Source organism: Medicago sativa, chromosome 8, assembly GCF_051527215.1.
Source record: "Medicago sativa cultivar Bolivia chromosome 8, Bolivia_mono, whole genome shotgun sequence".
NCBI classification, from domain to species: domain Eukaryota; kingdom Viridiplantae; phylum Streptophyta; class Magnoliopsida; order Fabales; family Fabaceae; genus Medicago; species Medicago sativa.
Window position 1 is genome coordinate 11,578,875 of NC_140756.1, and position 15,224 is coordinate 11,594,098.

Below are 15,224 nucleotides of genomic sequence, written 5' to 3' on the forward strand. Positions count from 1 at the left end.
GTCGGCTACTGTTAGATCTAAGGGGAAAACATTATCTATTGGCTCTTCTCTTACCAGGTGGAAGAACCGCGCACTCGACGATGACACTCCCTATTGTGATTAATGAGGCATCATCGCTTACGATGGAAAAGGATAGTCCTAGGGAAGACCTGGTGTGTGCTGCAAAATTGATAATTTGGGATGAGGATCCAATGATGCATCGATGGTGTTTTGAGGAAGTTGATCGATCAACGCGTGATATCATGTCCAAGAATGATCCCCTATACGAGTTTAGACCTTTTGGTGGAATGACAAGAGTTTTAGGTGGTGATTTCAGGCAGATATTGCCTGTTGTCCAAAAAGGAATGAGGCAGGATATTGTTGATGCCTCAATCAATTCATCAAAGATATGGGCTTATTGTAATGTGTTGAGGCTTACTATTAATATGAGATTGGGTGCATCTTCGTTACCTGCAGAGCAGGAAGAAATTGCTAATTTTGGCAAGTGGATACTCTCAATTGAAGACGACAAAGACGCTTTGGATGAGAATGGTGAAATGAAGGTAGAAATTCCTGAAGATTTGCTCATATCGGACACAACAAATCCGTTGATGACATTTATAGACTGCGTGTATCCTGATCTGAATGATAACCTTGGTGACCAGCTATTTTTCCAAGAAAGGGGAATACTTGCACCAACGCTTGATTCAGTTGAGCATGTTAACAAATATATGATGTCGCTGATACCAGGTGAAGAGAAAGAGTATTTAAGCTCTGATTCTTTTTGTCGATCGGGTGAAAATTCTGATGTCCAAAGCGAGTGGTTCACAACGAAATTTCTTAATGTTTTTAAGAGCTCTGGAATTCCAAATCACCGGTAAACTAAAGGTGGGATGTCCAGTTATGCTGATGAGAAAACATCGATCAGGCCAATGAACTGTGTAATGGTACAAGGCTGACAGTTACACATCTAGGGAAGAGCACGATAGCTGCTACCGTAATTACAGGAAAAAGGGCGGGTACCAGGGTATTCATTCCCAAGATGAATCTTATTCCGAGTGATCCAGGACTACCCTTCAAATTCAGGCGCATGCAATTTCCATTGACGCTTTGTTTTGCAATGACAATAAATAAAAGCCATGGTCAATCTTTATTTCGAGTGGGGGTTTATCTTCATAAGCCCGTGTTCACGCATGGACAACTTTATGTCGCTTTCTCTCGAGTTACTTCTAGAAAAGGTTTGAAGCTGCTCATCCTGGATGAAGATAATAATGTTTGCAAGGAGACCACAAATGTTGTGTATCGTGAAGTTTTTCAAAAAGTTTGATCATTGGTTATGTTTTAGAATTGTTGTTGCTATAATTTAGAAAACTAAAGTTGCGTATTTTTTGGAAGTCGTTTTTTTTAATTTCTTTGTAAGGCGTACTCTGGTCATTACAGGACATGCAATTTGTATATAAGCAGGTCCTCCTGCCATTGACTTTTAATTGATGCACTTTTCATGTTTAACAATCACCGGAACCTTTTTTGTTTCATCGTTGTTACACTAAAATACAATATTTACATTAGACCATTGGTTTTGTAAAAATTAAAAACAAATAACAATCGGCGTTTTTGTAGCCCAAGCTATGTTTATACACACCCGTAAAAAATTTAACGTTTGCATTTACCGACTACGTGTATGCATGTGACACTGACTGTCATATAAAAAAATCAAACGTTTGCTAAGATTAAGAATGATCAACATCTTAAACTACAAATAATTAGTATAACTATAACTCCAAATACTTTAATCGTTATGTGCAATGTTTAGATATTTCAAAATGTATACAAAATAAACAAAATTAATTCCATGTCAAATTTAAATTATAACCACTTATAACTTTAAGATAAAATAATATAATATCTATACATTTGTTAAAAAAGCAGTTTTTTATTTCCCGTGCTTGGCACGGGTCATTACACTAGTTGTAAGAGAAAGTGTGAAACATTCTTAGTCCTAGAGATGCCACATCATCATAATTCTAGCTTAACATAGATCCATATTTTGTTTACAAAGATGCTAATATAGAGATGCCACATCATCAAATTGCTTTATATAGATAGATTTACTCGAATTATTTATTAAATGAAAGTTTGAAATTAAGGTGTTACAATACACACAATAATTCCCTCAAAAAATAAAAAAATTGCACACAATAATGAAGAATTAAAATTCAAATGAATTTGAAATTGTGGTCCAACTATACAACCTTTCCAGAGCTCAAATTTGTCCACAAGAATTTTCAATTTCTATAATTTTGATGATTCTTTAATCTAATTTTTTAGAAAACTTGTTTGGCTTGTGTTCTTGATGTGTTTCAATCTCTACAATTTTGATGATTTTTTAATCTAATTTTAAAACCATTGTTTTTTTAAGAGAGAGAAAGAAAAAAAAAAAAAAAAAAAAGACAACCTTAGCAATCCGGACGACAACACCAATCAAAGCAGTATCGAGAACAAAGAACACGTTTTGACTTTTGAGAACACGGTTTGAGATCCAGATCTGATACCTTGAAAGGCATCTTTTTAAGGTTTCTTTTGTCTCCTTTTGCCTTGGTGGGCCTCTCTGTTCGTGACTTTTGGAGAAACACATGCTTGCGTTGATTGCTTCAATTTGCTTTATCGTGAGAGACCATTATGGAGTCTTGCTCTGTGTCAGGTCAAAGCTGATGTGCTAATGCTTTTTTGCCTTGACCACCATCATGCTTTTTTGTTTAATTTATCTTCTGGACTAATAGACTTCGGTCAAATTTCTTTTGCTTTATGCCCTTGATAGTTCCCATGGTCTCTCACCATTATCAATTTTTAATTACGGCCAAGAAAATAGGCTACCAAATAAATCAACGCTGAATAGTATTATAAATCATTGTATTATTGTACGTCACTCATTATTGTTGTATCCCTAACGAAGCAAATAGTGATGGGCATATTTCTGCATTTTCTTTCGGTATTGCTTAGTGTCCTTACTATTTTGGGTTTGATACAAGCTCAGGATCAATCAGGTTTGGGTTATTAATTTGTACATAGTTGCTTTATGTCACATATGTAGTTCTTACTACTTAATATTATTATAGCTGAAGTTATCTTTGCTCCTACATATATATCTTCTCAGGATTCATTAGCATAGATTGTGGCCTACCTGAAAATTCAAACTACACTGTGAAGTTCACTGGCATAAATTACATATCAGATGCTGAATTCATAGATACAGGTGTAACTAAGAGTATATCACCCGCAGAGAATATTACTCATCAACAGCAACTACATTTTGTAAGGAGATTTCCTAGTGGAGTGAGGAACTGTTACAAAATAAATGTAAACATTGGTATTCAATATTTAATCAGAGCTTCTTTCTATTATGGAAACTATGATGGTTTAAACAAGACACCACAATTTGATCTTCATTTTGGACCTAATATGTGGGATACAGTGAAGTTGTTATCCAAGGCATCACGCCCCACGATCAAGGAGATAATTTACATTCCATCAAAAGATTACATACAACCATGTCTTGTTAACAGAGGAAATGGGACTCCATTCATTTCAGCTATAGAATTGAGGACTTTGGGCAACGGTTCTTACATCACAGAGTCAATAAAACCAGTGGTATTATCACTCTTCAGGAGATATGATTTAGGTTCCATCACAAACTTAGAATACAGGTAACAATATATACATTGCATACATAGACTCAGCTATAGTAACACATTGTATATGAATCATCTCACCGATGATTCTAGTCATAGTGTTAGCCTAGATTTTAAACAACCGCCAAGATTGTTTTTTTTACTCTTGTTGATTAATCAAAAATCATTAACTTTCAAGTAGACCAAATCAAAGCAAACTTTCTTCTCAAAACTTTGACAGTAGAAAAAACCACGAAGATTGAGCATGACACAACGTTGCTAATACCCTACACCCTCAACACAGTAAACCATAAGCAACCAAACAACAAACAATCAAAAAACAAATGTGTCGAGTAGTTTCTTCATCCTCACAACTACTAGGACAAAAATAAGAACTGAAATTTATCATTCAGTGGTACCGTCTTATTCCTTCGTCTGTTATTCCAAATAATCTCACAAAATGATAGTCTTCAGTGTTATGTGCTAACTTCATTATTTATTAATATGTAATATGAATAAATGCATCAAATTCAATTACTATATATATATATATATATATATATATATATATATATATATATATATATATATATATATATATCCGAGATGGCTTCTCCTATATTATTTATTTATTTATTTATATAAATAAATGCAACAAAGTCAATTACTGATATATATATATTTTGTTTATGTACAGGTACAAAGATGATGTTTATGACCGCATCTGGTCGCCTTATGAATCATCTAGTGATTGGAGAAGATTAAGCACCTCACTTACCAATGTTGATCCACCAGTAAATGCCAGTAAATGCACCTGCAATTGTTATTATCCACCAGCAATTGTTATGAGCACTGCTATTACACCAGTAAATGCCAGTGCCCCTTTACAATTTAGTTACGATGCAGATAATGTAAATGACAAATACTACAATTATTTGCACTTTAATGAGGTTGAGAAGCTGACTGGAAATGAAACTAGAGCATTCGATATCACATTGAATGATAATTTTTACTTCAGTTACCCTTTCAGACCATACGAGAATATATGGGTCGTATATGATAAAAGACCTTATACTGGAGCCGCAAGGTACAGATTTTCCCTTCAAAAGAGAGAATTCAACCCTTCCACCCATCCTTAATGCCATTGAGATTTATAAAGTAAACAACTTCTCACAATCGGAAACTCAACATGATGATGGTAAGCTAGCCCTTTATTTTCTAGTGTCGGTTTAAAAATAGATAAATGATATATTTGAGCTCAAAATTCGACATCATGGTTAATGAATATAACAAGTTGTTGTCCAGTGAGCATTGAACAAAGCTCGGTTGGCAGGGACAATGCATTGTTATATGCGGGGGTCAGCGTTTGAACCCCGAACACACCACTTATTCACCTTAAAGGTGAATTTTTAGTCGTAGACTACTTGACAAAAAAAAATTACAACTCATTAACTATATACTATTCATTCAAAATAGTTAACCACATTTGGTGGATAATAGACTTTATTTGGTCCACAGTATAGTCAACTGTTAGGCAAAATTAGTTAATAAGTGGTGTAGTCCAAAAATGTTCTAGATAAGAACCAGAATAATATATAAAGAAATAATATTAAACGTATGTAGATGAGAGAAGTGTGTAGAGCTCTCCCTTAGAGTCTATAAAAAGGGGGAGAGCTTGTCATTTATAAACCAAGCTAATAAACATTAGTAAAAGCAAGGAAACAAGAACAAAAGTATTCTTCCCTCAAAAAAAAAAAAAAAAGAACAAAAGTATTCTCTCAAGTAATAGTAGAAATTTTCTCTCAAATATTTTCTCCTCCCCAATTCCTTACAAAATACTTCTCACTATAACCTTATCATTTTCGAACATAAATTGTGTTAACAATCCAATTTGATGTCGGAATTTGATGTCAAATTTGTAGTTGATACTATCACAATCATCAAGAATGCTTATGGGGTGACTAGAAATTGGCAAGGAGATCCATGTTCCCCTATGAATTACATGTGGGAAGGCCTAAACTGTAGCATTGATGATGGCAATAACCCCCCAAGAATCACATCTTTGTAAGTTTACAATCCCTTCAATAAACCATATACATAAATTCAAAAACTTCAAGTAACCTCTAATGTTATATATATTTGGAAATGCAACCAGGAATTTGTCTTCAAGTGGATTGACAGGGAAGATAACATCTTTCATTTCAAAGCTCACTATGTTAGAGTGTTTGTGAGTTCCTAATCTCATTTGTTTAAATAAACAAAAACTATAATATGTTTGGACGAGGATTTTGGATGTGGGTTTACCTTAGTCCATGTTGTATTGTTATATATATAATATAATACACACACTATCGGAATAATGGATGTAAACCACCTACTGTATATACATAGTGATTTGAAACCATCCGACATATTATTGCTTCGGTAGTATTTTATTATAATCCGCTTGACATTTTTAAACATATTAAGAAATGTAGTTAATTTTATATTAGAAAAGAAAATTATGAGCGATATTACAAAATTATCTTTTTTATTAAGAACAAAATTATCCCTTGTTAATGACATGAGAAAAAGAGATTAATAAATAGAATATGGAGTAACAAATGATAAATGATATGATAGATAAAAAAGTGGGGAGTGGATCCTCTCCAGTAGAAATGCATCCAGTTTTCTAGTGTTAATGGTAAATGGTCTTTTTTTTTTTTTTTGTTGAGGGATTGGTAAATGGTATTGTAACGCGCCAAATAAATAAAATAATAATAAAAAATAAATATTTTTTTAAAGTGACTTAAAATAAAATACGAAGATTGTTTAAAGAAAAAATACATAAGGTATCAAATATATGCCAAAATTTAGATTGGGCATTTACGGTAAAATGTCTATTTCTAGGATAAATCTCATTGGGTTAAATGATGAAACCAAATCCATTCAATTCGGAAATTATTCTTTCTTTATTAGAATTTTAAAATTGTAACTCTGCATTGAAATTGTTTTCTTTCAGAGATTTATCAAACAACAGATTAGACGGTCCCTTACCTGATTTTCTGATACAACTACAATCACTGAAAGTCTTGTAAGTCCTATGCTGATATTTGAATGATGCATTTCATTGGTTATTATTACTATAAAAGTGAACAAAATGAGTCATATTTATATCTCCCGTGTTAATAGAAACGTGCGGAAGAACAAACTTACAGGGTTAGTTCCAAGTGTACTCCTTGAGAGATCAAATACAGGTTCACTATCATTGAGGTATACCTCATGCTTAAAGCTATACTAATTCATATTTATTTATTTTTTTGACAAAAATATTAATTCTTATTATATTCAAGAAAAAGACAGATATGCAATAAGCCTCTTTTTTTGCTGGAATCTTATGATATGACAATAAATTCATCCAAAAGGCTTGAACTCAATACCTGACTTAAATGATGTGCACCTTATTAGATATTATAATTTAAAACTAATATCTGAGTACCTTTTTGACTTCTTTCAGTGTGGATGATAATCCTGGTCTTTGTATGACGGAATCCTGCAGAAAGAAGAAGAAATTGTTTGTACCACTTATTGCATCATTTTCAGGATATATCGTAATCCTCTTGATTTCTCTTGGATTTTGGATATTCAGAAGATACAAAGGTACTTTAAATATGATGTAAGTTTTTACAATTTTTTATTAGCGCAGCACAAGTTTCTTGCTTTGCAAGCAATGTGAACTATGAATGAAATTATGGAGGAAGAAGAAGAGAGTATTTAGAAGTTGTTATGGAGAGAGAAGAGAGTATTGGAAGGTTGTTATGTTCATTGATTGATGAATAGAGAGGTTACATAGTATTTATATACATGACTCAGAGAGAAAGTCTTATGTAACTAACTAACTAACTAACAAACTTATCCAAATGTAAGAGATGATCACAGTTAACTCTACTAATTAAACATGATTTTGGATTAATAACAAACTAATATTTTTTACCTGATTATTTTTTTCCACATTCTTGCATATTTTTTTATCACTGCAGCAGTTGCGTCTTCAAATTCTAAGAAAAGCGGTTCAATGAGATCAACACATCAAGCATTCAGTTACACTGAAATTCTCAATATTACTGATAACTTCAAAACTATTATTGGAGAAGGAGGATTTGGAAAAGTTTACTTTGGCATTTTACAAGATCACACTCAAGTTGCTGTTAAGATTCTTTCAACATCATCAAAGCAAGGTTATAAGGAATTTCAATCAGAGGTTAGACATATTTTTTTTGAACAAAATCAGAGGTTAGACATTGTTTTCAGTTAAAAAAAACAACATACTCAATTTAGATTTTAGTTAAGTAATATGGCATTAGTTTCACAGTTAGCTTTGATAGAGATAAAATTTAAAATGCAGGCTCAACTTTTAATGATTGTTCATCATAGAAATTTGGTCTCCCTCATTGGATATTGTAATGAAGTTGAAACCAAAGCATTGATTTATGAATACATGGCCAATGGAAATCTCCAACAACACTTATTTGGTAATTTATTTTTGTAAGCTATTGCAGAATTTCATACGCTTTCGTTTTAGAAACTTTGCTGTTTAGAATTTCAATTCAAATGCCTAAATGCATGCAGTGGAAAATTCAAAGATCTTAAATTGGAATGAGAGACTTAACATTGCAGTTGATGCAGCACATGGTAATGTATCGTTTATGAAAACATCTTTCTTGCATTGTGTACCCTTACATTGTACTTAGTGTTGATTTTTTCAGGATTGGATTATCTGCATAATGGATGCCAACCACCTATTATGCATAGAAATTTGAAACCGTCCAACATATTACTAGATGATAAAATGCATGCCAAGATAGCAGATTTTGGGCTAAGTAGAGCTTTTGGTAACGATGCGGATTCTCATATATCCACGCGACCTGCGGGTACATTTGGTTACCTTGATCCAGAGTAAGTGATAATATAAAAGTCAAATTAGATTAACCGAATTTCAATATTATTTTGGCATTTACCTTGCATAAGCATTGATTTAAAGAAATGGATTTAATGACTTTTTTTAATTAATAAGTCTACAGTTTAATTCAATTTTAATTAGCTTTTTTATGGTTGCAAAATAAATGGTTGTAAAAGTACTTCAGTGGCCAAATAATTATATGACATCTAGTGTGCAAAAAGTTAGATTAGTATATTTGTTTTATTTGACTGTATGTTTTTACAAATACAAGTTTACTATATAGATGAAACCATAATGCAGATTATGTGATATAAATTTATCAACGTGCTTCTTAATCTTTCAAAATAAAACTTTTGGGATACTCTTGACAAATTATTGATGCTAGACAAAAGATTAATTTATCTTGGTCAATAATTTCTCAAATGTAAAAGAAACCAAGCAATACATAAACTTAAGGATCACTTATGCAGTTTATTTGTTTGTTTTATTAATAGATATCAGAGAACAGGAAACATAAATAAAAAGAATGATGTCTACAGCTTTGGGATAATTCTATTTGAGTTGATCACTGGCCAAAAAGCACTAATAAAAGCATCTGAAGAAACCATTCACATACTTGAATGGGTTATTCCCATAGTTGAAGGAGGAGATATTCAAAATGTTGTTGATTCGAGGTTGCAGGGTGAATTTAGCATCAATTCAGCATGGAAAGCTGTAGAGATTGCCATGTCATGCACTTCACCAAATTCAGTTGAAAGGCCAGACATAAGCGAAATATTGGCAGAGCTAAAAGAATGTCTATCTTTGGAGATGGTTCAGAGAAATAAGGGAAGCACAAGAGCTAGAGATGAATTGGTTTCTGTTGCTACTATATCAGAAACCACTCTTTCACCTAGATAACCACCATTTATAATGATATTTTGGTCCTATATATATTCAGTGTCACTCCAAATGTCCTAGTACATTAGTCCTTATCGTATTTATATAATAATTTGTATTCTAGAAGTTTTCTAGGAATAAAAAAACTAATGTGTCAACTACTATAGTATGAGGTATGCTTTCTTAGAATCATTGTTAATTTTTCTCCTAAACTATCAGGTAGAATAATGTGCATGGAGAAATAACAAAATTGTTAGTTGTCGTTCTAAATATCAAAATTTGATTGATATATCAATGCACGTATTTTACTAATTATGTGTTGACTTGCAAGGTCGTGATGAATGAGTGATATCTAATTGTTAAAAGATTATTTTTTATATATCCATGATGACTGAATGAAATCATGATGGGAATACTTGTCTAAGTTTGTCAAAAGAGATTTTTGAAGAAAAAGGAACCAATACAAGAAAATATGAATGGTGTGCACTTTCCAAATTCAGAGATTCTACATGTGAGAAGCAATCTATATGATGGAAGGAACAATGTGATATGGTCCTGACTACCAACGAGATAGTTTATGATTTACTCTAAGAGCTACAGATTATTGGAAGGGTCACTTTCGCATTGGTAGTCTGGCTAGGATGTGAATATGCATACTTATTCATATATGGTGCACAAAGTTGAGAATTATCTGTTCTAACAGTTTTGTACTTGCTCTATAGATTCACTTTTAGATTTAAGGAGAATGACCAAAGTAAAGTGATTGGAATCATCACGACCATTAAGAAAATACTTGTAGCCATGAACAAAGGCGCAGAAATATGCATACTTAATGAACATAACAAGTTGCCGCAACTGATTAACTATATACTATTCATTCACCGTTCATTCAAAATAATTAACCACATATTTAATTGTGTTAACAATCTAAATTGATGTCGGAATTTGATGTTAAATTTTTTTGTCAAAATAAAACAGCTCGAAAAATATATACAATTTGCTTTAATTTTTTTTTTTCACCAAATACTAGTTGATGCTATCACAAACATCAAGAATGCTTATGGGGTGGATAGAAATTGGCATGGAGATCCATGTGGTCCAGTGAAGTATATGTGGGAAGGCCTAAACTGTAGTATCGATAGGAATAACATCCCAAGAATCACATCTTTGTAAGTTTACAATCCCTTAAATAAACCATATGCATAAATTCAAAAACTTCAATTATCCTCTGAAATTCTATATTTGTCTTCAAGTGGATTGACAGGAGAGATAGCATCTTCCATATCAAAGCTCTCTATGTTACAGTACTTGTTAGTTCCGAATCTCATTTCATTACATAAACTAAGGGGAGACTAAGGTGCGTTTGGAATTGAGGTAATGCAGTTTCTAACTACCACTTATTATCTTTGGGTAATCAACTTCTGATTACATTAATTATATAATTTGTAATGAACTAAAACACTTTTCCACAGAATTATCAGATGGGAACAGTCATGTGCAGTCAAATATTCCAAATGAGTCACAATTTGAATCCAAGCAAAGACAATATACATATGATGATGTTTCTAAGATCACCAAAAACTTCGATAGTATTCTTGGCAGAGGTGGATTTGAAACATTTTATTATGGCCTAATCGATGAAACTGAAGTAGCTGTCAAGATGCTTTCTAAATCATCAGTACATGGATTTCAACAATTTCTTGCAGAGGCAAGTGATCATCATTTGCACATAAGTTTCTGTACAACCAATGATATGCTATCATGACATAAAAGTTGTTTTTGAGTTGCAGGTCAAGCTTCTAATGAGAGTTCACAAAAAATCTGACTTCTCTTATTGGCTATTGCAATGAAGGAAAAGATATAGGGCTCATTTATGAATATATGGCAAATGGAAACCTTGATGAACTTCTTTCAGGTATGTTATTTAATTAATCACAACCGTCAATCTACCTCGAAAGTACTAAATATTATTTTATTGTAAAGGAAAAATAGCAAGGCAAGACTTGGGCAGACAGACTCGGAATAGCAGTGGATGCAGCCCAAGGTTAGCAAGGAAACTAAATATTACCTTCAATTTTTTGATTCATGTAATCTAATTATGGAAATAATTTAACATCAGGACTGGAATATCTTCACAATGGCTGCAAGCCACCTATAATCCACAGAGATGTGAAATGCACAAACATTTTGTTAAATGAAAGCTTCCAAGCAAAATTGGCTGATTTCGGCCTATCCAAAAACTTTCCCACTGATGGTGGCACCCATTTGTCCACTGTTGTTGCAGGAAACTCCAGGTTACCTTGATTATGAGTAAGTAATTCAATTATATATATCAACGCAGGCATCATTTTCTTCACGTCAAATTGTAATGTATTGTCAAATTAGTCCTTGAAATATGAGAAACTCCAAAAATTTGCATGAAATAGGAAATTGAAGGTTATTTAATTCAAACACAACTCTTTTTTGTTTTGTTTTAGAATCTTGGTATCCGGCCCAAGACTGATATTTAGATGTTACTCGTCATTAGTAAATATTTAAAAATAGTCTCTAAAGTTGAATACTTACCGTGGAAGTGGTTCTTAATAAGTTAGTTATGATTATGAATACTTTTTATATTTTTTACAAATAATATGGTCTGCCTTGCAGGTACATGACATCAAACAGTTTGACTGAGAAGAGTGATGTCTACAGCTTTGGAGTTGTCATTTTGGAGATAATCACAAGTCAAACAGCCATAACTAAATCACCTGACAAGACTCACATCAGTCAATGGGTTAGATCCATGTTTTATAATGGGGATATAAATAACATCGTTGACTCGAGAGTACAACAAGATTTTGACACTAACTCTGCCTGGAAAGCTGTTGAGATAGGAATGGCTTGTGTGTCCACTAATTCTTCCGATAGGCAAAACATGAGCGAAGTAATGTATGGGCTAAAGGAGTGTTTGGCTGAAGAATTAGCCCGAAAAAAGGTTGGTCGTTGTAAAACTAAAAAGGAAGATCCAATTGAATTGGTTCCCCTCAATCTTGATATTGAACTCGGTCCCCAAGCTAGGTAGAACCTTCTTGAATGATGAAATATTTCTGTTAGTTGTGGTGTGTTCCATTTTCTGTTTGATCAGTAACTTAATCTATTGCAATCTTTCATGTTCAATTTGATGCACTAGTTTTTCTATTGTTATTGTGATTCGATTTGAATTGTACCAAGAAATTGTACTATATTCATAAATATATGTTTGTTTATTATATTTTGCATCATTTTCTTTAACGTGTATATGATTTAGCCTTTTGATTTGTGAAACTGTTTTGCAGAGTACATTTTGCTTTTCATATTAATCTTAAAAATTTGAATTTAATATGAAGGGGACTGTGTTTGAATAAATCTGCACACTACTGGATGGATGGATGGATTCTAATTAATGTGAACTAGTATTTTGGGCAATACACGGTAAACAATGGTTCCTATCAAGACAAATTATTAGTTGCATAACATTAAAATTCAACTGTGAAATCCACAAAGTCGATCATTATAAACTTTCGAGGGAAAACTAATGAAATGTTTTTCTTGTTTTGCAATACTTGAACTTTTTCGGCATCATTTTCCTTAAGAATTATATAATTACATCCTCTTCTAATTTTTACAGACTTCTGGTGTTATGAGAGAATTTTGTTGCACAACTCAATATCTTTGTTTCTTTAATTTTCATTCAGTAGGAACCACCTAAGACTGAAAGTGGTGAAAGTATACCTTAAAAATAAGTATTTCATGAGATGATGAACATAGTAGGTATAATAGTCATCACCATTTTGATAAGGTGGGGAATTTTCATGAACTGATGAGGTCTTTGCTTTTTTTTTTTTTTTTTTTTGTGATGAAAATAGGGTCTTTTTTTTTTTCATTAGCATTCATCTGCTCTACTCCTTTAATTGATTTTGTTTCCTAAACAACTTTGGAAAATAAGGGACTGTACAACACAACTTCATTGTTGTGTTTGATTTTAAAATTGTTTAAGACACTAGACAAAATAAGGGGCAAGAGACTAGTAGAAAGCTGAAATTCTTGCCAATGTACACACTTGCTAACTATACACTGAAATAGTTTGTATGTGTTGAATATACAATGTAGATGGTTTCTCCGAAGCTACCATTGCAATGACATTCTATGGGATAATGGAAATATATAACAAAAAGGACATCTATTTTTTAAACAGGAAACATAGAAAATGTAGTTTTTTTTAACCACATTAAATATCATACAAAAGAGACGCACTATACAGTTTTGATATTTGCAAATCAAAGAATATTCAATTTTTTATATATAATAGTGCTTACTGCAGGTCTCAACCATTTCTTAATCAACATAATGACAGTAGCTTACCAAATCGATAAACACAAAGAAGAACTAGTCACCTTGTTTATTTGCTCAGCCTCCTTATTCATGCATAGTATCCATGGTTTAGGTTGCAAGAACTTCACAGTATCCTTTTGATGATACTCAGGTTGAAGAGGTGAAATTTAAACACAGGTGTGAACGATGTACCGCAGGACCACCTTAAACACTACTATGAATCTTTAGCTCAGTTTCAATCATAAAATTCACGATCTGTCAGCAAGAATAGGTGGTAAGCACTGCAACCAAGTTTGTGAATTTAGTTCCGATTGATTCTAAATATTCAAATCCAAATGTCATTCATGATATAGAAAAATTGAGACTATCCAAAGTGCCATCATATGCTTTATTCGACAATTAATTTGAGTTAACTACGTGACTTTGAAAATCTCCAAAAATGGAGGTATTGCACTAAAAGGTTTGAACTTCGTAGTAGGACATGCATTGAACAAATTATGTTCTTATTCAAAATAGTTGTTGACTTTAAACTGGAAGAGGAACTTCATCACCTCAGTAGAAAAGAAAAGTACACTACAACATATATGAGGTTTAGTAACACTTCAAAATTGTAAAAAAAAAAAATCAAAAAAAAAATGTTACAATTTAGATATTGTAACATTTGACAAATGTTAAGTAAAGTCCGTGTTACTAAATGATTTCAGTAACACTTGAGAGTATCACTTGTAACAATTAAAAAATGTTACTTATTAGTATTCTGTTGCATAATGAAAAGAACAAATACGTTATACATCTCTTCAAAAAACAAATACATTGTATATCATTGGAAATATAAAATGAGTAGCTACCACCCTAATTTAAGCAAATCAAACAAGTTTAATTCAAATGACACACATCGTTTGTCAACTGCAATGAATCTCCAACCAGCCCTCTAGAAGAGCTCATCTCCCTTGAACTTGCAGCAACCATAAGTGCAAACTATGCCCATAAGTGCAAAAAACTTGAATGCTTTGTGGAAATGCTGTCATTCGCCATTCTTTGCAAGTGAATTGTCACAGCTACAATCACTCCATAGTCAAGAACTCCATTCCCATCAACATCATCCTAAGCAATTAACAACAAAGAAAAAAAAATCCTCAAATCACAGAGCTTAATATTGCATCCACTCATACACTTGACACAGGGCATAAATGACAAATCAATTTATCAATTTAAGGCTTCAGAAACAAAATAAATTTTCATATCCATCGTAACAATTTCAAACATCATCCTAAGTATATCTCAGGGAATATTTATGCCATACAAAAAGCACTCTTTAAATTTGGCATTTAACATCATATGATGTAATACAACACAAAGCCCAGAATCAATTCAGATACATTTATATTACATATGTATCAAGCAGGCAC

The 15,224-nt window shown here is 32.5% G+C and overlaps 2 pseudogenes across 1 annotated transcript; both read left to right on the forward strand.

Moving 5' to 3' along the window:
- The first annotated feature begins 2,601 nt into the window (after window positions 1–2,601).
- Window positions 2,602–9,777, forward strand: LOC146896952 (putative LRR receptor-like serine/threonine-protein kinase At1g05700; annotated as a pseudogene). Its single transcript, XR_015021418.1, has 13 exons — window positions 2,602–3,023; window positions 3,134–3,683; window positions 4,345–4,845; window positions 5,570–5,711; window positions 5,803–5,874; window positions 6,649–6,720; window positions 6,819–6,899; window positions 7,144–7,286; window positions 7,670–7,887; window positions 8,032–8,158; window positions 8,256–8,318; window positions 8,393–8,582; window positions 9,081–9,777. The product of XR_015021418.1 is annotated as a putative LRR receptor-like serine/threonine-protein kinase At1g05700 (transcript).
- Window positions 9,778–9,937: 160 nt separating this feature from the next.
- Window positions 9,938–12,713, forward strand: LOC146896953 (LRR receptor-like serine/threonine-protein kinase IOS1; annotated as a pseudogene).
- The last annotated feature ends 2,511 nt before the right edge of the window (window positions 12,714–15,224 follow it).